At 44.7% G+C, this 22,292-nt stretch overlaps 1 pseudogene across 1 annotated transcript in view; it reads left to right on the plus strand.

Annotated features, from left to right (window-relative positions):
- Positions 1–22,292, plus strand: part of LOC311104311 (myosin-10-like) — a 64,742-nt pseudogene that overhangs the window by 27,420 nt on the left and 15,030 nt on the right. The window contains exons 4-15 of the transcript XR_014615801.1: positions 4,128–4,155; positions 13,115–13,221; positions 16,787–16,936; positions 17,360–17,423; positions 18,267–18,365; positions 18,609–18,752; positions 18,838–18,933; positions 19,947–20,065; positions 20,209–20,361; positions 20,493–20,666; positions 20,766–20,939; positions 21,705–21,819. The product of XR_014615801.1 is annotated as a myosin-10-like (transcript). The remainder of the gene's footprint in view (positions 1–4,127; positions 4,156–13,114; positions 13,222–16,786; positions 16,937–17,359; positions 17,424–18,266; positions 18,366–18,608; positions 18,753–18,837; positions 18,934–19,946; positions 20,066–20,208; positions 20,362–20,492; positions 20,667–20,765; positions 20,940–21,704; positions 21,820–22,292) is intronic.

Here is a 22,292-nt window from a genome sequence, read left to right on the forward strand (position 1 = left end):
ACCCCCCCACGGGGGGCCAGTATGAAAAATGTATGCACTCACTAATTGTAAGTCGCTCTGGATAAGAGCGTCTGCTAAATGACTAAAATGTCAATTGGATCACTAAAAAAATAGGAGCGCTGAACAAAATGGTCATTTATCAGTGTCTCACACAGACTCTTGTCGCCAGCAGCAGTTCTCACTATAGTGACATAACAAAAGGTCATGCCTATAACACCTCGTAGACATTCAGGTAGCGAGTCAGTCCTCTGATGAAAGGTGACCGACATGAAGGGCGGCAGGTAGCTTAGTGGGTAAGAGCGTTGTGCCAGTAACCGAAAGGTTGCTGGTTCTAATCCCCGAGCCGACTAGGTGAAAAATCTGTCGATGTGCCCTTGAGCAAGGCACTTAACCCTAATTGCTCCTGTAAGTCGCTCTGGATAAGAGCGTCTGCTAAATGACAAATTATTTATTTTTAATTATTTAATTATTTATGAACTATTTACCATTCCAACCATAATTTGAGTTTAAAGATGATAATCCGTAGAGTTATATTTGTTCCTGGGACTCATTGTTCAAATCTGTCATGAGGTCACAGTCCCGGATCTGTGGGCTTAATAAAACTATGTAAGCTCTTTATCTTCTGATCAAACATGGGCTTGGGCTGGGGGGTAATGTAGCCATGACGCAGGGTCCAGCGCTGACAGCTGCCCTCTGTGGCTGTCCAGTCTGTTAGTCAGAGGGACATGGGGCTGGCTAGGTAAACACAGTGGCCTCAAAGGGCACCTATGGTGACCTTCAGTGTGGCTAAGTCACCCCCAGACCTCCACAGGCCACCTCACACTGACAACACTTCATACCATGGGCCACCAGGGTGAGTCTGAATGGAGCTGAGGCACAATGAGCTTTTAGGGAGTGAGGACAGAGCTATGACAGAGACACAGAGTGGGAGGGGGTTGCTATAGGACCAGACTTGTAACCAACACATACACAGTAAGCTTTTGTCCCTCTGATCCCTTTGGAGAGTGCTCTGTCGGTTTAATCTATAACCATCCACTGTGGCTGTCATGTCAGTTTTCACTGTTTGCGACATGCCTTTCTCTTTTAAAAATTGCATTGGATTAATTAGCTATTCATGATGCACATGCACACAAAGAATCTGTGTGTCCTCACTTCACCCCTCTCCCACTCTCTCCCTGGCTCAAAGCGTCATCCCCAGGGTGGGTAGATTTAGGGGCGTCAGGCAGGCTGCTGGTTCAGCAGACAGAGGAGTGGATACGCTCTGCTGGAGACAGAGACCAATCACAGCGTCCTCTGTTCCCGGGGCTACACAGACATATTTTAATGTGACAAGCCAACTTTATCAGTGTAACCTACAGCAGTGGGGCTGTGAAATCAAACCCATTCAGAGATTGGGGAGCACAGCAATACTGGTTAGATATTGATGGAGGTGGTAAGAGGTGGTGGTATTAGTGGGGGGGTCATTCCTCCCAGTGATATTGATGTTTAGGAATCTAAGGTACGTTTGGAGGATTTCCACAGGAAATGAAACAACTTCTGTCTTTCTTCCACAGGAATGTTGAGGACTCCATCCTTACAGCGTCAGAATGTTGGCTGCATTTTAGGAGAAAAGGTTATCCAAACACAGAGGTGGCTGTGATGTTTGTCCGCATTACAAAATGTTTCCACCTGGACTCAAATAGCTTCATACCCTGATGGTGTTGACTCTGTGTTACAGGGTTACAGGGGCGGCAGCCTCTATTCCCTCTGGATGATATAATTTACCTTCTGGTGTTCATGCTCATGTGTCACTGTGTCATGTCAGCTATGTCACCTATCCCCAAATAACTTTGTGATTTCATTTCCCATACATTCAAGGGTTGGGAGAGTGCCTGTCACATCATTCTGACAGCTCCTGTTCCATAACATTTTTGGGGCTGATAGCCACTCAGATAAACTAGCATGCCTCCACAACACCCAGTAAAGAGCTTCATCAGAGTCAATCTATGGAGAAAAAAATAGTTGAGTTACTGTGTGTCCAGTCCACAGAGCAGGTTCTTGTTAGAGGAGATGGTGAATAGATGCTGAGGGGTTGAATAATGAGAGGCAGAAGGAGAATCATGAGGATAGCAGCTGCAGCAGGTAGTTCTCTGGTAGAGCACTGCTCTATCTAACATCTGTCTCTATCTATGCTTTTAACCCAGGGGTCTCCGACCCTGTTCCTGGAGAGCTACCCTCCTGTAGGTTTTCACTCCAAACCCAGTTGTAACTACGCTGATTCAGCTTATCAACCAGCTAATTGTTAGAATCAGGTGCGCTTGATTAGGGTTGGAGAAAAAAACCTGGCTCTCCAGGAACAGGGTTGGAGAGCCCTGTTCTAGGCTATTTGAATGTAGATTTTTTTTAGGGGCTAAATCAGCTTTAATATTGCAGATAGACTGTGGCTTCCATCAATGTAATTGTCTGCATCATTTCCAATCCCCCATATATATATATTTTAAAGTGTGTGTGTGTGTGTGTGTGTGTGTGTGTGTGTGTGTGTGTGTGTGTGTGTGTGTGTGTATTTTTTAAATATATGTTCCTTTATTATTTTCCCCTAACCCTACCATCCCTCCCCTAATTGGAGTAAACTAATGGACAACAACACTTATGTTTCTACTTCCAGCTTATACATACTATACATTTTACGGACACAGTATATTTTACAATAGTTATCTTTTGTTTGTTTTGAGTCCCATCCAATCCCAAACCCCTCCCATTTTAGCTGAAAACCATCCAGTTTTGATTTCTATTTGCCATATATTTTTTAACTGTGCTGTTTCACAAAAGTTCAGAACCTTTATACATTTTACGGACACAGTATATTTTACATTAGTTAGCATGTTATTTTTAGTCCCACCCTTCAGCTCCACTCAACCCCTCCCATCTATCTCTGAACACCATTCTATTTGCCATATATTTTTCTGTGCTGTGGTGTTTCACAAAAACTCAGAACCTTTCTATTCTCATAGTTTCTACAGATTGTAAATTAAAGATTTAAAAAATTTCAAAGAGTATTATTATATTATTGATAGATTGACTATGCCTTTTTAAATCACCCAACAGTGCTATTTGCAGAGTTATCTCCAGGTAAATGTTGCAATTCTTCAGCCATTCCTGAACCTGCGACCAAAAACAAGCTACATATATATACACATATTTGAGTATAACCATAATATTTGATCTGTCTTTTCTGGTGTATTAAACTGAAATTGCAACCAACTTCCTATGGCTTATTTTTAAAATAGCGATATTTTGGAGATTTTCAAATAACCGAAAGAGAGAGGTTGTAATCTGAATAAAGGGAAAAGGGCCATTCTTGAACATGGGGTGAGATATTCTTACTAATCTGCTAGAGAACGAGTTTGGATTTAAGTATAACTTTTGTATGACTGAAGGCTTTAGTGAGAGGTCTAATGCTTTAATATTTAATGATTTCTGCCCTCTGAATTCATATTCATTAAATAAATAGGCCCGTTTAATTTTGTCTAGCTTGCCGTTCAAATTAAAATGGAATATTGATTTCATTTAGTAGCCCCCAATCGTAGCTAGCAAGGGATCTTATCATACCATCATTGGCAGAATAAAAGGTTATGGAAACATTATTATGCACTAGTTTCAGAGCACCTGTATACACTCAGTGATATTCAGCTACATCTGAGACTTAGGCCCAGTACTATTTAACCTCATCCCTTGCTTGTGTTTACTGGATTAAACACTTGTCTTACAGTGTGGAGGAAGACAGCTTGCCAAATTGGCAGCTTTCATCTGGGTTTCCCTGTGTCGCATTGAATATCTTGTTTTTCAATATACAGTGGGGAGAACAAGTATTTGATACACTGCCGATTTTGCAGGTTTTCCTACTTACAAAGCATGTAGAGGTCTGTAATTTTTATCATAGGTACACTTCAACTGTGAGAGACGGAATCTAAAACAAAAATCCAGAAAATCACATTGTATGATTTTTAAGTAATGAATTTGCATTTTACTGCATGGGGGGTGCTCCTTCTTTCTTGTCTGGATGTCATGAAATAGCCTATGTGTGTGTGCACATTATCTGTAGTGCAATAGGCTGATTCGGACTCTGTCTTTTTATTTTCTTCCCACAGATCGTGAAGACCAATCAATCCTTTGCACGTGAGTATCCTACTACTCTATTGGGATCATTTCTCTTGACAGAACATCCTTTTCACTGACATTTCACTGAAACATTTCACATTATTGAAATCTGCTTGCTTTTCAAATGGGGGTAATGACATTGACTTAATTTAACATATCAAACAAAATTGTTATAAGTGTATATTTCAGTGTTCCAGTGCCTTGCAAAAGTATTCATCCCCCTTGGCGTTTTTCCTATTTTGTTGCATTACAACCTGTAATTTAAATGGATTTTTATTTGGATTTCATGTAATGGACATACACAAAATAGTCCAAATTGGTGAAGTGAAATGAAAAAAAAAAAACTTGTTTCAAAACATGGTGTGTGCATATGTATTCACCTCCTTTGCTATGAAGCCCCTAAATAAGATCTGGTGCAACCAATTACCTTCAGAAGTCACATAATTAGTTAAAGTCCACCTGTGTGCAATCTAAGTGTCACATGATCTGTCACATGATCTCAGTATATATACACCTGTTCTGAAAGGCCCCAGAGTCTGCAACACCTCTAAGCAAGGGGCACCACCAAGCAAGCGGCACCATGAAGACCAAGGAGCTCTCCAAACAGGTCAGGGACAAAGTTGTGGAGAAGTACAGATCAGGGTTGGGTTATAAAAAAATATCAGAAACTTTGAACATCCCACAGAGCACCATTAAATCCATTATTAAAAAATTGAACGAATATGGCACCACAACAAACCTGCCAAGAGAGGGCCGCCCACCAAAACTCACGGACCAGGCAAGGAGGGCATTAATTAGAGAGGCAACAAAGAGACCAAAGATAACCCTGAAGGAGCTGCAAAGCTCCACACCGGAGATTGGAGTATCTGTCCATAGGACCACTTTAAGCCGTACACTCCACAGAGCTGGGCTTTACGGAAGAGTGGCCAGAAAAAAGCCATTGCTTAAAGAAAAAAATAAGCAAACACGTTTGGTGTTCGCCAAAAGGCATGTGGGAGACTCCCCAAACATATGGAAGAAGGTACTCTGGTCAGATGAGACTAAAATTGAGCTTTTTGGCCATCAGGGAAAACGCAATGTCTGGCGCAAACCCAACACCTCTCATCCCCCCGAGAACACCATCCCCACAGTGAAGCATGGTGGTGGCAGCATCATGCTGTGGGAAACTGGTCAGAATTGAAGGAATGATGGATGGCGCTAAATACAGGGACATTTTTGAGGGAAACCTGTTTCAGACTTCCAGAGATTTGAGACTGGGACGGAGGTTCACCTTCCAGCAGGACAATGACCCTAAGCATACTGCTAAAGCAACACTCAAGTGGTTTAAGGGGAAACATTTAAATGTCTTGGAATGGCCTAGTCAAAGCCCAGACCTCAATCCAATTGAGAATCTGTGGTATGACTTAAAGATTGATGTACACCAGCGGAACCCATCCAACTTGAAGGAGCTGGAGCAGTTTTGCCTTGAAGAATGGGCAAAAATCCCAGTGGCTAGATGCGCCAAGCTTATAGAGACGTACCTCATGAGATTTGCAGCTGTAATTGCTGCAAAAGGTGACTCTACAAAGTATTGACTTTGTGGGGGTGAATAGTTATGCACGCTCAAGTTTTCAGTTTTTTTGTCTTATTTCTTGTTTGTTTCACATAAAAAAATATTTTGCATCTTCAAAGTGGTAGGCATGTTGTGTAAATCAAATGATACAAACCCCCAAAAAATCAATTTTAATTCCAGGTTGTAAGGCAACAAAATAGGAAAAATGCCAAGGGGGTGAATACTTTCGCAAGCCACTGTATTATCAGGCCAATCCTTTATCTAACCATGCTAATGTACCTGATGATGTTCTCAGAGGCCTCTGCCCTGCTCCTTCAGTATTCTAGTTGTCCTGCTCCTGAAACATTACCTCATTAAACTGCCCAGTAAGGCAAACAGATCGCCTCAGCCTGCCAAGTCCTGCTCTGACACCATCTATCAAGCAGGACAGTTTTTTTTTTTTTTAAGGTGGGCCGAGTCCAGAGGAAACTCAGCAGCTTTATGAACTGGAAAATGAACCTGTCTGGCGCTGAGGCTAATGTGGCTGCACCTTTTAAGTAGGGTCTCAGTGATGTGCCCCCTCTCGTCCTTGAGTTCACTTTTGGAGATTTCCTCCATGCAGAGCTGTATCCCAGTCACTCCTTTCTAGGGCTGTCCCCGACAAAAAAAAAAGTTTTGGTCGACTGAAAGTCGTCTGTTCTTTCGACCAATCAATTGCTCAATTTTTGCTAACATTTCGAAAAACCTGTTTTTGTTTTGTCATTATGGGGTATTGTGTGTAGATTGATGAGGGGAAAAAACAATTTAATCAATTTTAGAATAAGGCTGTAACATAACAAAATGTGGAAAAAGTGCAAAGTTTCCGAATGCACTGTATATGCCTATATTTGCGCGCAGGCCAGGTAGCCTATAGGCCTACTTCTATGCGTGCGCATCCTTACTCAACATTGACAGGAGCGCTCCAAGCAAAAGACAATGACTAAATTGACAGAACTCGTAAATTGAATTAAATAAACCAAAACTTGTTTCTCACAAATAAAATAAAATAAAATTGTATTTGTCACATGCACCAAATACAACAGGTGTAGACCTTACCGTGAAATGCTTACTTACAAGCCCTTAATCAACAATGGAGTTTTAAGAAAATAGAGTTAAGAAAATATTTACAAAAGAGAAAAAAAGTACAAAAAAAAGAAAAAAAAGTAACACAATAAAATAACAATAATGAGGCTATATACAGGGGGTACTGGTACCGAGTCAATGTGCGGGGGTACAGGTTAGTCGAGGTAATTTGTACATGTAGGTAGGGGTAAAGTGACTATGCATAGATAATAAACAGAGTGGGGGGGTCAATGCAAATAGTCCAGGTGGCCATTTTATTAATTGTTCAGCAGTCTTGGGGGTAGAAGCTGTTAAGGAGCCTTTTGGACCTAGACTTGGCGCTCTGGTACCGCTTGCCGTGCGGTAGCAGAGAGAACAGTCTATGACTTGGGTGACTGGAGTCTTTGACAATTTTTTGGGCCTTCCTCTGTCACTGCCTAGTATATAGGTCCTGGATGGCAGGAAGCTTGGCCCCAGTGATGTACTTGGCCGTATGCACTACCCTCTGTAGTGCCTTACGGTCAGATGCCGAGCAGTTGCCATACCAGGCGGTGTTGCAACCGGTCAGGATGCTCTCGATGGTGCAGCTGTATAACTTTTTGAGGATCTGGACACCCATGCCAAATCTTTTCAGTGGGGGAAAAGGCGTTGTTGTGCCCTCTTCACAACTTTTTTTGGTGTGTTTGGACCATGATAGTTTGTTGGACACCAAGGAACTTGAAGCTCTCGACCCGCTCCACTACAGCCCCGTCGATGTGAATTGGGGCGTGCTCGGCCCTCCTTTTCCAGTAGTCCACGATCATCTCCTTTGTCTTGCTCACGTTCAGGTCCCTGACCTCCTCCCTATAGGCTGTCTCATCGTTGTCGGTGATCAGGCCTACCACCGTTGTTTCGTCAGCAAACTTAATGATGATGTTGGAGTCGTGCTTCGCCTCGCAGTCGTGGGTGAAGAGGGAGTACAGGAGGGGACTAAGCACGCACCCCTGAGGGGCCCCCGTGTTGAGGATCAGTGTGGCAGATGTGTTGTTGCCTACCCTTACCATCTGGGGGCGGCCCGTCAGGAAGTCCAGGATCCAGTTGCAGAGGGAGGTGTTCAGTCCCAGGGTCCTTAGCTTAGTAATGAGCTTTGTGGGCACTATGGTGTTGAACGCTGAGCTGTATTCAATGAACAGCATTCTCACATAGGTGTTCCTTTTGTCCAGGTGGGAAAGGGCAGTGTGGAGTGTGATTGATTGAGATTGCGTCATCTGTGGATCTGTTGGGGTGGTATGAGAATTGGAGTGGGTCTATGGTTTCCGGGATGATGGTGTTGATGTGAGCCATGACCAGCCTTTCAAAGCACTTCATGGCTACCGACGTGAGTGCTAAGGGGCGGTAGTCATTTGGCAGGTTACCTTCGCTTTCTTGGCACAGGGACTATGGTGGTCTGCTTGAAACATGTAGGTATTACAGACTCGGTCAGGGAGAGGTTGAAAATGTCAGTGAAGACACTTGCCAGTTGGTCAGCGCATGCTCTGAGTACACGTCCTGGTAATCCGTCTGGCCCCGCGGCCTTGTGAATGTTGACCTGTTTAAATGTCTTGCTCACATCGGCTACGGAGAGCATGATCACACAGTCGTCTGGAACAACTGGTGCTCTCATGCATGCTTCAGGGCTGCTTGCCTCGAAGCAAGCATAAAAGGCATTTAACCTGTCTGGTAGGCTCGCGTCACTGGGCAGCTTGTGGCTGGGTTTCCCTTTGTAGTCCATATTGATTTGCAAGCCCTGCCACATCCGACGAGCGTCAGAGCCGGTGTAGTAGGATTCAATGTTAGTCCTGTATTGACGCTTGCCTGTTTGATGGTTCGTCTGAGGGCATAGCGGGATTTCGTATAAGCGTCCGGATTAGTGATCTGCTCCTTGAAAGCAGCAGCTCTAGCCTTTAGCTCGGTGCGGATGTTGCCTGTAATCCATGGCTTCTGGTTGGGATATGTACGTACGGTTACTGTCGGGAGAACGTCGTTGATGCACTTATTGATGAAGCCGGTGACACTCTGCAAACAATGTGTCCACTCCCACAATGAGAACAGGAAGACTGGAATAATAATATTGAATGCATTAAAATAAATGACCGTAACCAAAGTAACAAACATTGTAGATTAGAAATGATAGGAATTAACGATAAATGTACTTCTGGTTATACAGTGAGGGAAAAAAGCATTTGATCCCCTGCTGATTTTGTACGTTTGCCCACTGACAAAGAAATGATCAGTCTATAATTTTAATGGTAGGTTTATTTGAACAGTGAGAGACAGAATAACAACAACAAAAATCCAGAAAAACACATGTCAAAAATGTTATAAATTGATTTGCATTTTAATTAGGGAAATAAGTATTTGACCCCTCTGCAAAACATGACTTAGTACTAAAACCCTTGTTGGCAATCACAGAGGTCAGACGTTTCTTGTAGTTGGCCACCAGGTTTGCACACATCTCAGGAGGGATTTTGTCCCATTTCTCTTTGCAGATCTTCTCCAAGTCATTAAGTTTTCGAGCCTGACGTTTGGCAACTCGAACCTTCAGCTCCCTCCACAGATTTTCTATGGGATTAAGTAAAAAAAAAAAAAATCACCTTTATTTAACCAGGTAAGCCAGTTGAGAACAAGTTCTCATTTACAACTGCGACCTGGCCATGATAAAGCAAAGCACATTAAGGTCCTGGCTAGGCCACTCCAGGACCTTAATGTGCTTCTTCTTGAGCCACTCCTTTGTTGCCTTGGCCGTGTGTTTTGGGTCATTGTCATGCTGGAATACCCATCCATGACCCATTTTCAATGCCCTGGCTGAGGGAAGGAGGTTCTCACCCAAGATTTGACGGTACATGGCCCCGTCCATCGTCCCTTTGATGCGGTGTAGTTGTCCTGTCCCCTTAGCAGAAAAACACCCCCAAAGCATAATGTTTCCACCCCCATGTTTGACGGTGGGGATGGTGTTCTTGGGGTCATAGGCAGCATTCCTCCTCCTCCAAACATGGCGAGTTGAGTTGATGCCAAAGAGCTCGATTTTGGTCTCATCTGACCACACACTTTCACCCAGTTCTCCTCTGAATCATTCAGATGTTCATTGGCAAACTTCAGACGGGCCTGTATATGTGCTTTCTTGAGCAGGGGGACCTTGCGGGCGCTGCAGGATTTCAGTCCTTCGAGGCGTAGTGTGTTACCAATTGTTTTCTTGGTGACTATGGTCCCAGCTGCCTTGAGATCATTGACAAGATCCTCCCGTGTAGTTCTGGGTTGATTCCTCACCGTTCTCATGATCATTGCAACTCTACGAGGTGAGATCTTGCATGGAGCCCCAGGCCGAGGGAGATTGACAGTTATTTTGTGTTTCTTCCATTTGCGAATAACTGTTGCACCAACTGTTGTCACCTTCTCACCAAGCTGCTTGGCGATGGACTTGTAGCCCATTCCAGCCTTGTGTAGGTCTACAATCTTGTCCCTGACATCCTTGGAGAGCTCTTTGGTCTTGGCCATGGTGGAGAGTTTGGAATCTGATTGATTGATTGCTTCTGTGGACAGGTTACTTTTATACAGGTAACAAGCTGAGATTAGGAGCACTCCCTTTAAGAGTGTGCTCCTAATCTCAGCTTGTTACCTGTATAAAAGACACCTGGGAGCCAGAAATCTTTCTGATTGAGAGGGGGTCAAATAATTATTTCCCTCATTAAAATGCAAATCAATTTATAACATTTTTGACATGCGTTTTTCTGGATTTTTGTTGTTGTTATTCTGTCTCTCACTGTTAAAATAAACCTACCATTAAAATTATAGACTGATCATTTCTTTGTCAGTGGGCAAACGTACAAAATCAGCAGGGGATCAAATACTTTTTTCCCTCACTGTATATATAATGGCGAATTGATATACACTAACAATCAAACATAAAAAATTCACACAATGAAGTTATGAAACAATGAATGTACACAAATTGGCGGGAGAGAGCGCATTCTGAAGAGAGAAGTGCATTGTGCATCTGGGCGCATGGTCAATCCGATGTCTGTATTGGCCATGCAGCATTTACAGTGATATGGCCTCAGAAGAAGTCTGGGCAAGAATGGCCTCAGCAGAAGTCAGGGGTAGAAGCTTCGTGGAGCAGTGCAGAGCTGTTGTCAAGGACGTGAGTTTGTGTTTATACAGGATGTAACGCCCCCACCTACCGTCAACCAATCATGTCAATGCGGAGCTATACAGAGCCCTCCGCATTGTTAAAACATTTGGGAGGCACATGGCGATGCGGTACAGAGCTCGATTTGGCCTCTGGAAGCTCCGCAATTGCGTCACACCCTCCATATGGAGCCTCCGACCACATTTTCAAATCAAGCATAAATTGGCTTTTAGTCTAGGCCTCTGCAATGGATTAGTTCACTGAGATGGGCGCAAATATATAAATACATATTTTTTACTGCTCGACTAAAACAATCTCGGTCGACCAACAACCTAACGACCAAACAATCGACCAGTCGACTAATTGGGGTCAGCCCTACTCCTTTCAGATTTATAATACAGCTCTTAGACTCAGAGAAGAAGGCAGAACAAGCCTACAGTATGTGGGAGTGAAGTGAGTAGCATTAGCATCTGTTAGTTGGTCAGAATGGGAGTTATACTGAGGTGATTTGCCAGGTCCTGCCATACTGCTGGTTTTCAATGATGGACTAGATCTAAAAAGCTTTATGATGTAGTTATGGAACTAAGTTGGCCTTTGAGGAACTTTGTGCAGAGTAGAGGGAGTTATGAGTGTGGTTTGGTACACAGCCCTGAGTCTCCATCTCCAAAATTAACTGCCACTCAGACGCTAGGTTTCCATTTAGTGGCCATTGCATATGCAGCACTGGATGTGAGAGTCTTCAAACAATTACACCCCCTGTTGGCCAGGATGCTACCTGCCGAGTGCTTGAGGGCTATATGCCAATGATCTCATTTAGACCGACCCATTATCACAGCAATTAGCACACCAATCTTACACCATCTTATAAAGTTGTCATGTCCGACCAGAAACCTACTCTGTTGTACTATCTGAGAGAGAATCCAGTCTCCCTGTCATTGAAAACCAGTGAGAACTGGTTTACATACCAGTCCACATGATGAGTAAGTAATTTGGTTTACAGAACAGGGAGTGGTGCACTGGGTCACAGACCTGTGGAATCTCTCACCTTAAGAGTGTGACACACTGATGCAAGAGTCACAGGCCTCACACACTGATGACCTGGCTACCTTGTGCTTGAACAAGAAGATTGGCTAATACAGAAAGCCAGTCTGCTTGGAATTAAGAAAAGTATGTCCCATGCCCAAATCTGATGTTGTCATTTCGACCTAAAACATCACACTGTTCTCACAATTGTAATGTGACATCAAAATAATCTGAAATGGCATTTGATTAACATATATTACACTATACCCCCACACCACCCATATACAAAGTGTAGAGGGGGAGACTCGCATTGAGTTGCACTCTGGCCATTTATCCATTAAGCCAGCATTCTGTGTGGAGAGCTAATAGCTGGCTATGGTAAAGCCAAGGGTATGTGGCTGTGTGCTGGGTCTGGAGGGGAGTGAGAGTTGGGTCCTGAAATGGCATTTGATTAACATATATTACACTATACCCCCACACCACCCATATACAAAGTGTAGAGGGGGAGACTCGCATTGAGTTGCACTCTGGCCATTTATCCATTAAGCCAGCATTCTGTGTGGAGAGCTAATAGCTGGCTATGGTAAAGCCAAGGGTATGTGGCTGTGTGCTGGGTCTGGAGGGGAGTGAGAGTTGGGTCCTGGCGGAGCTGCGGACGCCCCTGTCATTAGAGCCGGGCCAAAAGCAGAGCCTAGAAACCCTGGAGACCTGCCCACCCAACCGCAGGACCCTGGAGTTAAAAACAGACAGAGCAGGGAAAACAAACAACAGTATCAGACTCTCTCTAGTCTAGTCTATAGTATGTCCCAGGGCTGAGCTGAGCCATCCCATCTGACATGATGAACCTATGGGCTGGGCTGGGTCGTTTATGTGTTTTGACTGTATTTTTGACTGTCTTTGGTTGAGATTATATGTGGAAGCCTTCCAGGAAGCTTGGCTCTGTCTGGCAACCAAAGGCACATTTATAACAGTAGACAAAGGGTTATACAAGTATTTGCCGGAAGTGTTCAGCAGTGCTGAAATGTTGATTATTTTATGAGGCCTGCTTGGGAGTAGATTAGACCTGTTTCTTTGCTCACCCTCATCCCTCCACTCCCCCCTCCTCTCGCTCTCACCACCCTCTCTTCTTCCTCTGTTTAATCTTATGTGTATTGGTCCTGTCTCCTCCTCACACACAGAGGCGAGTCGGGCGCCGGCAAGACAGAAAACACCAAAAAGGTCATCCAGTACCTGGCCCACGTCGCCTCGTCACACAAAGGACGCAAAGACCACAACATTCCTGTGAGTGTTTCCATTCCCTCCTTCCCTGCTCCCTTACCGAACTCCTGTTAAACCCTCCAATGTGTCCATGCTGGACACAAAGGCAGAGTCTTTATCACAGTGTGTACTCAACTGACTTCTAAACAAATGTGTTCTAGTTTAATGACCCCTGATGCTAATGGCTAACGTAGCTCCTCTAATAGAGTCTAATCAGTTTGTTGTTTAGTACCACCTTAACCTGAACGTTCTCAGCTCTAGCTCCGTGGTGCTCAGTGCCATTCTGTCAGAGCCAAATGTTAGCAGGATAATGTTAGCCACCAGTAGGTTCACTGCTAATGGCTTGTGTTTGACATAAGCGCCTCCTCAGGTCTAACCCTTCCCTTTGTTTATTACCTGAAACAAACAGCCCGAATCTCCTAAAGCGTTGAACAAGCTCCAGGCAAGTGTTTCCCCACTTTCTAAAACAGTTGTGCTCAGTTTGGATGTTTTTGCATGCCCTTCCGAAATCAAACTGTACTGTCTTCTCCCATGAACTTATCTCTGCTGGCTACAGTATATGTGGTATTTGTTTGTGCTGGCAAAACGTTTAAGTCTGTTATCAAACCGACAGACTCGTATTACATTGTGTTTTATCAGTTGTTTTAGGTTTATTTTAAGGAAATGCCCAACAGTGTCAACATACAGTAACCCTTAAAAAGCACAAGTGAAACAAATATTTGTCATTTGTAACACAGTGACTGTTTATTTTCTGTGACCTTAGAACAATAACTAACCCCATGTGCATGTGCTGTTTGTGGTTAGGTTCCAGTCATATTTATCTTTGTCGTTCCCATTTTGAATGTACATGGGAATGAGAGGATTTGGTGTGAACTGTGAAATCACATCAGACTTTGTCTCTCCAAACCCTCTGCCACGACAACCCTCTAATATCTCAACCATTCTCCTTTATTGTCCCTAATCAATAAGCACATGGTGGGTCAGTGATGTGGGAATGCTTTGACCTTCCTATCTCCATCTTGATCCTCACTTGGACATCTTGGGGAATGAAATGAAGCTACTATTGTCTCTCTGCTGCATAACATGGGTGCGCTTCAGTAACAATGGAGGCTCACCTGGGACTAATACACTGCACTGCATGTTTCAGCTTGATTCATGATCCACTGTTCCCCCACATAGACTTCTAACATTACAGCAACTCAATATTCCGCTGTGGATACTTCTGAGTGTAAATTCGATATTTACTGGCCCTCATTGTTCCCCCACTCAGTTTGCCCAGGAGCTATTTTTCTTTCCCCAAATCCAAACTTTTTTTTTTCTCTGTAAAGCTTTGCTGAAGCAGATGCTGCTAAGATTAAACATCTATAGTCTATAGATACACACTCACCCAGGTTGTATATGTGTTGATGTGTGGCGTTATCCTGGCTGTAACTCTGTACCTGGGTCCCTGTGCCAGAATACACCAGTCCACTACAGGCCACTGCCCTCTCACAACATGCTGCCTCTGTGTCCAATTAGGGTCCCTGTGAGCACGGGCCAGAGGAATGTGGCGCGAGGGGATGAAGGGAGGGCGGGAGGAGAGGGGAGGCTGGGGGCTAAGTAGCAGCTTTGATAGAGGAGAGGGAGGCTGGGGGCCAAGTAGCAGCTCTGATAGAGGAGAGGGGAGGCTGGGGGCCAAGTAGCAGCTCTGATAGAGGAGAGGGGAGGCTGGGGGCCAAGTAGCAGCTCTGATAGAGGAGAGGGTAGGCTGGGGGCCAAATAGCAGCTCTGATAGAGGAGAGGGGAGGCTGGGGGCCAAGTAGCAGTTTGATAGAGGAGAGGGGAGGCTGGGGGCCAAGTAGCAGCTCTGATAGAGGAGAGGGTAGGCTGGGGGCCAAGTAGCAGTACTGATAGAGGGGAGGCTGGGGGCCAAGTAGCAGCACTGATAGAGGAGTGGGCCCCAGACATCCGCTAGCCAGGAGCTTGGGGCTTTTTCAGTGGGGCAGAGCAGTGGAAGTATTGCATTGATCTGATACAATGTGTGTGCATTAGGGAGGTAGTGTGCAGTGTAGTAGGTAAAGGAGGAGAGAGGGAGTGAAAATGTACACAGGACCTTTCCCTAGCCTCCATCCATCAGGAGAGAGAGGTTTGACTGGAGCAGCTCTCAGATTCTGATCCAGACAGTGGGAGGAGGAACTCATACCTCCATGTTATGTGATCTGAACAGTTTAGATCTGATTTCCACTCTGAGTTGTGCTCCTGAAAGGAAAATAGTCCTCACGTCGTGTTCTGCCCCGCCAGGCACCCCCGACTCCATCTTCATTCCACTGGAAATGAGTTATGTGTGGAGTCATTGGGGCTAATTAAACACAAGCTACCCCAGTGATGCTCCCTTCTCTTACATTGACATGTTTAACTATTCAGACAACATTTTGTCAAGAATGTGTCTTGTCTGGAACCAGGGGTTTAGTGTATGTATTCTCTGTAGTGCTTTTCTCAAAAACTCTAGAAACCTGAGTTATAGGATGTGCTTCAGGGTTGCCTAGGACACTTCTACACAGCAGAGGCTGCAGTAATGTTTAAGTGGGCCAGACCCCAGTCCTCCTGGCAGCAGCCCTACCTCTCTCTGCACCCGTATGTAGGCTGAGCCTGTCCCACATATCTGTGGTGGGGCTGGGCAGCGCTACCTCACAACCTCTAAAATCACAGAAAACTCTGTCCCACTGGGTCAACAAAACCCAGGCCCCAGTGTCCCATCCCCGAAGAGAAACCAGGGCGGTACAGGCAGGCTGGTTGCAGTGCTATTTCTGTTGTGCCCACACAGGCAGCGCCCTGGTTAGAGCGGGTAAAGTGGGCGAGGTGCGGGATGGTGGAATGTCCCCACTGCTCGAGGATCTGGGAAGTAGCCACCGCCCCTGTCACAGCAGTGCCTCCCGGAAGTGAGGGGTGCATCATCACAACCACAGGAATGTGTGGGGGAAGGTTTGCTCTCACCACCCCAAAATGGCTCACTTTAGTTACTGCAGGCAGTGCTGCTTCTTACCCTCTATCCTCTCTGTTTGTGGGGAGGAAGTAGACTAGTGGCCTCTCAAACCCTGTGAGACAGTTGACTGTGCCCTGTGGTTGGCTATGCCCTGTGGTTGGCTATGACCCAGATGTTAATATGAGCATAACTCTACCGCCACATCTGATTTAAGAGCATTATTATCAGGCCCTTTGAGGAGGATTCTAGTGCATAATCATTTTGTGTTCAGCCAAACAAAAACAAAAATTCTCCCCAAAGACTGGTATTGATATTGAGGAATGTATTATTAAAGAGAGCCTCAGTCCAGATTGCACTGAATATTCTGTTTTGCTGATGATCTGAACCATATGGTTTACATTTAGTGTTTCTCAACATTTTAGGAAATAATTGGGTACAATGTCCTCTTACTGACATCATCTTACTTTTAATGGGTTATTCATTCGGTAAAAATATAGCAGATTCCTACTGCATAACAGAGGTTCCATTCTCACGCTCTTTTTACTTCCCATGTCCACCCTATGGTGAAAGCAATGGCACTTGTCCATACTAATTTAATACATCTTTCATTAGCGGTTAGTGGCTGGTTTAGGTGGTGGTGGTGGTATTAACTGGCTCTGCATCACTCAGTTTCTCCCTCACTTTACAGGGTGAGCTGGAACGGCAGCTTCTGCAAGCCAACCCCATCCTGGAATCCTTCGGCAATGCCAAGACGGTGAAAAACGACAACTCGTCACGTTTCGTAAGTTTAAACAGCTAGGATTAAAATAGTCTTGAATGTGATAACTATACTGTATGTTTTATGTACACATTTGTAAACTGTCTATACACAGACCATCTGTGTAAATAGGCATTGTAGGACCTGCCTCTCCAGAATACAGTGATATGGTGTGTGAAGGAGGACACTATCTCTGCTAAAGAGCATGACATGGCTTGATTAGAAATGGGCCATGTGCTTTCCATCTTCCATAATCCTGGCAGGCACACACACACACACACCAAGTCTCACCCCCACTTCCGACCAGACCTAACATTATACCTCACTGATGTCTGCAGAAGTGATACTGTTGACTCGGTGGGGACTGTGTTTTGGGCTCACAGAGGCCTACAGTATCACACAATGTTTATAACTGTTACCTTACACATTTTGTATCCCTCCCTACAGGGCAAGTTCATCAGAGTCAACTTTGACGTGACCGGATACATCGTTGGGGCCAACATCGAGACCTGTATCCTCAGAGATGGGAGACTGGGAAGTGAAGGGGGAGGGGATGCAGGAGTCTGCAGATGTACATACATAGTCGTGGTTTGGCTCAAGGGGCTCCGGGATTTGTGCCGCACTGCGAGACTGTACTTCAATGCTCACCAGATAGTGGATAGACTTAGGTTCTTAGAGTTAGATATATTCATACTCAGCCTTTGTTTATTCATGCTTAGGTTGACTTTGGAGAATACTGGCTTTCGTTTTCTAAGATTGAATTATATCTGGTCGTTATGCATGTGAGAAAAGTCAAATTTGTGTCCCTCAAGAATAGCGTGTTGTTCAAGATTTGTAGTTGCAGCAAATATGATTTATAAAGCAGTGTAATGTGTGCTTTACAGGCATTCCTCTTCCCGAGATGGTGGTAGTCAAGGTTTCTGTTAACACTGACTAAACAGCAACCCACTCAGTGGGCATTTCACTCTCCTGTAAAACTAAGGTCCAGTGACGTGCACAGTTGAGCTCTTGCCTGAAGCCCAAAATGGTCACTCGTTAGACAAAACACCCTGTACTCAGACACAAGGGATCAGAAACACATTACTTTACTGTTTTAGGGCCAGCGAATTATGCCCAGTATACCTAGATTGGGACCATATTTAACATATTAAAGTCTATTGAGATTGGCGTTAACAGAAATAAATACTTATTATTTTACAGTAGATCATGCAAGTATAGCACGAAGCAGCAATTCATACTAATCCATTGTTTGTTTGAGAAGATTCTACTAGGCATGGCACAATAACCAGTAAGCCATTTACTAGCACAGGAATGATGGCATTGCTCCATTGGCCCTTGACTCCCTGACTACCAGACCTGCTGGAGAAGTCCAGGGCCGTTCGCCAGGCCAAAGACGAGAGGACCTTCCATGTCTTCTACCAGCTGCTGGCAGGAGCCGGGGAGCACCTCAAAAGTCACTATCTTATACACCATTCCAATTATAATGATTGTCAGTAGAGTCTTCTGCAAGAAGAATCACAACTATGTCTATTATTTTCAGTTTTTCAGTGTTCTGTTCCAGAAATGGCTCGTTCAATATTTTATATACCATTCCATATTGATTGTTTTTCATTATTTCTCCTCATGTTATAAGCCTTGGCTGTTCTGTTATAGTACTGGTTTATTGATGAGTTTCCCCGTACCCCTCTCCTCTCAGCTGACCTGCTCCTGGAGGGCTTCAACAACTACCGCTTCCTGTCCAACGGCAACATTACCATCCCTGGCCAGCAGGACAAGGACAACTTCCAGGAGACCATGGAGGCCATGCACATCATGAGCTTCTCCCATGAGGAGATCGTATGTGAGTACATACACGCTAGGCCATACATGTAGTATCAATGTCTTTCCTTGCCTCTTGTCTGATTCACTCTCCCTTGTGGCTGCAGGCATGCTGAAGGTGGTGTCTGCAGTACTACAGTTTGGTAACGTTGTCTTCAAGAAGGAGAGGAACACAGACCAGGCCTCCATGCCTGAGAACACAGGTAATCATATACCCTCAGAGGCCATACACAATCCAACCAACACTCCAACACTTTGAAATCAGACAGCCTAAGTTTGACCATTTCTCACCACACAGCTGAAAATACTTTGTCCCAGTTTACAGTGAGCTTACTCTCTGGGCTGCAAGTCTTCAACATTGATCATCCTCCCACAATATGCTGCTCAGCCTCAAAAACAGTCCACTCACTTGGTCCACATAACTTACTGCAGAGCTTCATAAAAATTCTGCTGATCAGTATTGGGCCTTAGTGTGAGTCAGCTGGAATCACAGCACTAGCAGAGTAGAGTCATCCTTCACCGTTGTGTCTGAGACAAGGATAGCAAAGTGTCAGCAGCTCCAGATGTCTGTCCTTAGTACAGTATGAAGTCTGGCAGCTCAGAGACACTTCACTGAACAGAGGTCAGATTCTTCAGAACTCCTGCAGTGACAGTGTCTGGGCTGGAGCTCTTTGTCCTGTTTATGTTAATATAAAGACATGCAGGCACACTGTAGTGGTCCATATCAGGTATGTTATACCCCGGGGCTCATGCTGCCTGTCTTTATTTTACTTCCATATGTGCACACATATACCTCAGAGATTATAGGGCTAGCAGAAGGAGATGGCTAGTAGGAATAAATGTGTCGTTTATCATTTCTTTCTGGCACGTTGCTCTGCATTAATGGTCAGTCTATAATGGTAAGCCATGCAGTTTGGTTGTCATTAGGAAAATGGATGTGTCTCTGCTTTCATAGAGATTTATCCTTGGTGATTTTAACTCTGATGGGTCATACATCAGACTGTGGCCATATCCTTGGGTAGCTGGGGTGAAATGAAGCGCTAGTGCTTTACTCAGGTCTTTCATTACATATTCCTCTGACTGTTTTGAATTGAGACTGGTTAGGCTGCATACAAAGCTCTCTATTTGTACTGTATAGAAGGCTCTGACTGTGCCCATCTCCAGGTCGCAACACTAACAGGTCACTAGTAACCCGATGTCCTGTCTCTCCTCCCAGCGGCTCAGAAGCTGTGCCACCTGCTGGGGCTGAATGTGATGGAGTTTACCAGGGCCATTCTGTCCCCCCGCATCAAAGTGGGCCGAGACTACGTCCAGAAGGCCCAGACCAAAGAACAGGTAGGAGCTGCTCTCCAGTTCTCATCAGTTGTACACTCCTAACTGTTTCTGCATTCACTAACGCCAATCTATGCAGGTCCATGAAGTTGGCCTAAGCAGAAACAGACTGGCTGTCTTCTATCTCTCTCGGGTTCTCTCCTCAGGCTGACTTTGCAGTGGAAGCCCTGGCCAAGGCCACATATGAACGTCTGTTCCGCTGGCTCGTCCACCGCATCAACAAGTCCCTGGACAGGACCAAGAGACAGGGAGCCTCCTTCATCGGCATCCTGGACATCGCTGGCTTTGAGATCTTTGAGGTAAACTTTTTTTCAAGATCCTTAATCTCTTGTTGCAGACATATAATCATGTCCAAGAGGGACTGTCTTATCTTATTGATCTGTAATACTCATCTCTCACATCTCTTTCTCTCCCCATATCTCCCCTCTAGCTGAACTCGTTTGAGCAGATGTGCATCAACTACACCAACGAGAAGCTGCAGCAGCTGTTCAACCACACCATGTTCGTCCTGGAGCAGGAGGAGTACCAGAGGGAGGGCATCGAGTGGAGCTTCATCGACTTCGGCCTGGACCTGCAGCCTTGCATCGACCTCATTGAGAGACCAGTCAGTTTTTCATCTTTACACATATAGGTGTATTTTGCTCAAGATGATGTCTGAAGAACTTCATCAGATTCTTCTCCTTTCTCTCTTATCTGTCTGCAGACCAACCCTCCAGGAGTTCTGGCCCTGTTGGATGAGGAGTGCTGGTTCCCCAAGGCCACTGATAAGACATTTGTAGACAAGGTGCTCCAGGAGCAGGGCACCCACCCCAAGTTCCAGAAGCCCCGGCAGCTGAAGGACAAAGCCGACTTCTGCATCATTCACTACGCTGGCAGGGTACGTCCACACAGAGCCTGGGTCTCAATATACTGAAATGACTTCCTCTCCTCAGGTCGTCCTCTCAAATAGAATCATTAATTGGTGGCCTCATTCATTCGAAGAAACTGATTTGCCTTTGACCTTTTTGTTGCTTTGCCTGGTTAGGGGTTGGAGTGTTGGAAAGATGAAGCAGTGTTTTTGAAATGAGAATTATTGTTCAGCTCCATAATGTCTTGAGGAACATGTTTTCTTTCTGAACGACGCTGTAACCAGTCAGTGTTTAAAGTTCTGCCTTTGAGGCAGCAGACATGCCTCTGCTAAAGCTCTAGTTAACAGGTAATTGCACAAACGCCCAGTTGTGCTCCCAATCTCCACATCTGGTTCACATTGGTGTGAGACCGATTTTAAACTGTTACGTAATCAAGGATTTTTCAACTTTCACCTCAGTGTGGTCTCCCATCTGGAGAGGGCCTGTGTACACTCCAGGCCAGACTCTCCACATTAAATAAAGTTTATATCATCTGCATCCATTTTCTTATTAGATTTGCCTCACAATGTTCAGATTTACATTTTGTTCTGGTCTCAGCACCAGTAGTCCTCACACATGTTAAGAATTAATAAATAGGTTTTGTTTACAGCTCATAACTTCATTTTCTCTTGACCAGGTAGCTATTTAATTTGATCAGACATGAAAGTCAGTGAGACAAGATAAAAGGAAGCTATTTAACACTATGTACCGGTACATATAGCCTGTTTAGCTTAAGTCTTTCTGTCTCTCCTCAGGTGGACTACAAGGCTGACGAGTGGCTGATGAAGAACATGGACCCTCTGAACGACAACGTGGCCACACTGCTCAACCAGTCCACTGACAAGTTTGTGGCTGAGCTCTGGAAGGACGGTGAGTCCCCCATACTCTCTTCCCGTTTGGACCATGTAGTAGTCACTTTGTTTGAGTTTTGGTTGTTCAGTGACAGTATTGAAGAATCCCCTTAAAACCTGGAACTGAGGACAGTGGCTATGGTGGGAGTATTTGTATGTGCTCTCATCCATTAGACTTCTTGTCTGGTTCATATTCAACTGCTTGCTTCTCTGTGATGAGTATCACCAGCCAAAACATTGTGTGTTTGTGAGGTAACCTGAAATATCCGCTCGTAAATCTCCCCCCTCCTTTAATTTTCCCATTTGGCTCATCTACTTGTTTTAAAAAGGGATTGAGTTTCATTATTTGACATCTACAATGTATACAGACACAACTAATGGAAAGGAAATGACTGAATTGCTTTGTTTATGTGCATGGCATATTCCACTACACCAGTAACAGCAATATGTCTCTGTCCTTTACAATGTACACAACTAATCATTGTGAGTGTG

Source organism: Coregonus lavaretus (genome assembly GCF_964263955.1).
Source record: "Coregonus lavaretus genome assembly, chromosome: 28".
NCBI lineage: Eukaryota > Metazoa > Chordata > Actinopteri > Salmoniformes > Salmonidae > Coregonus > Coregonus lavaretus.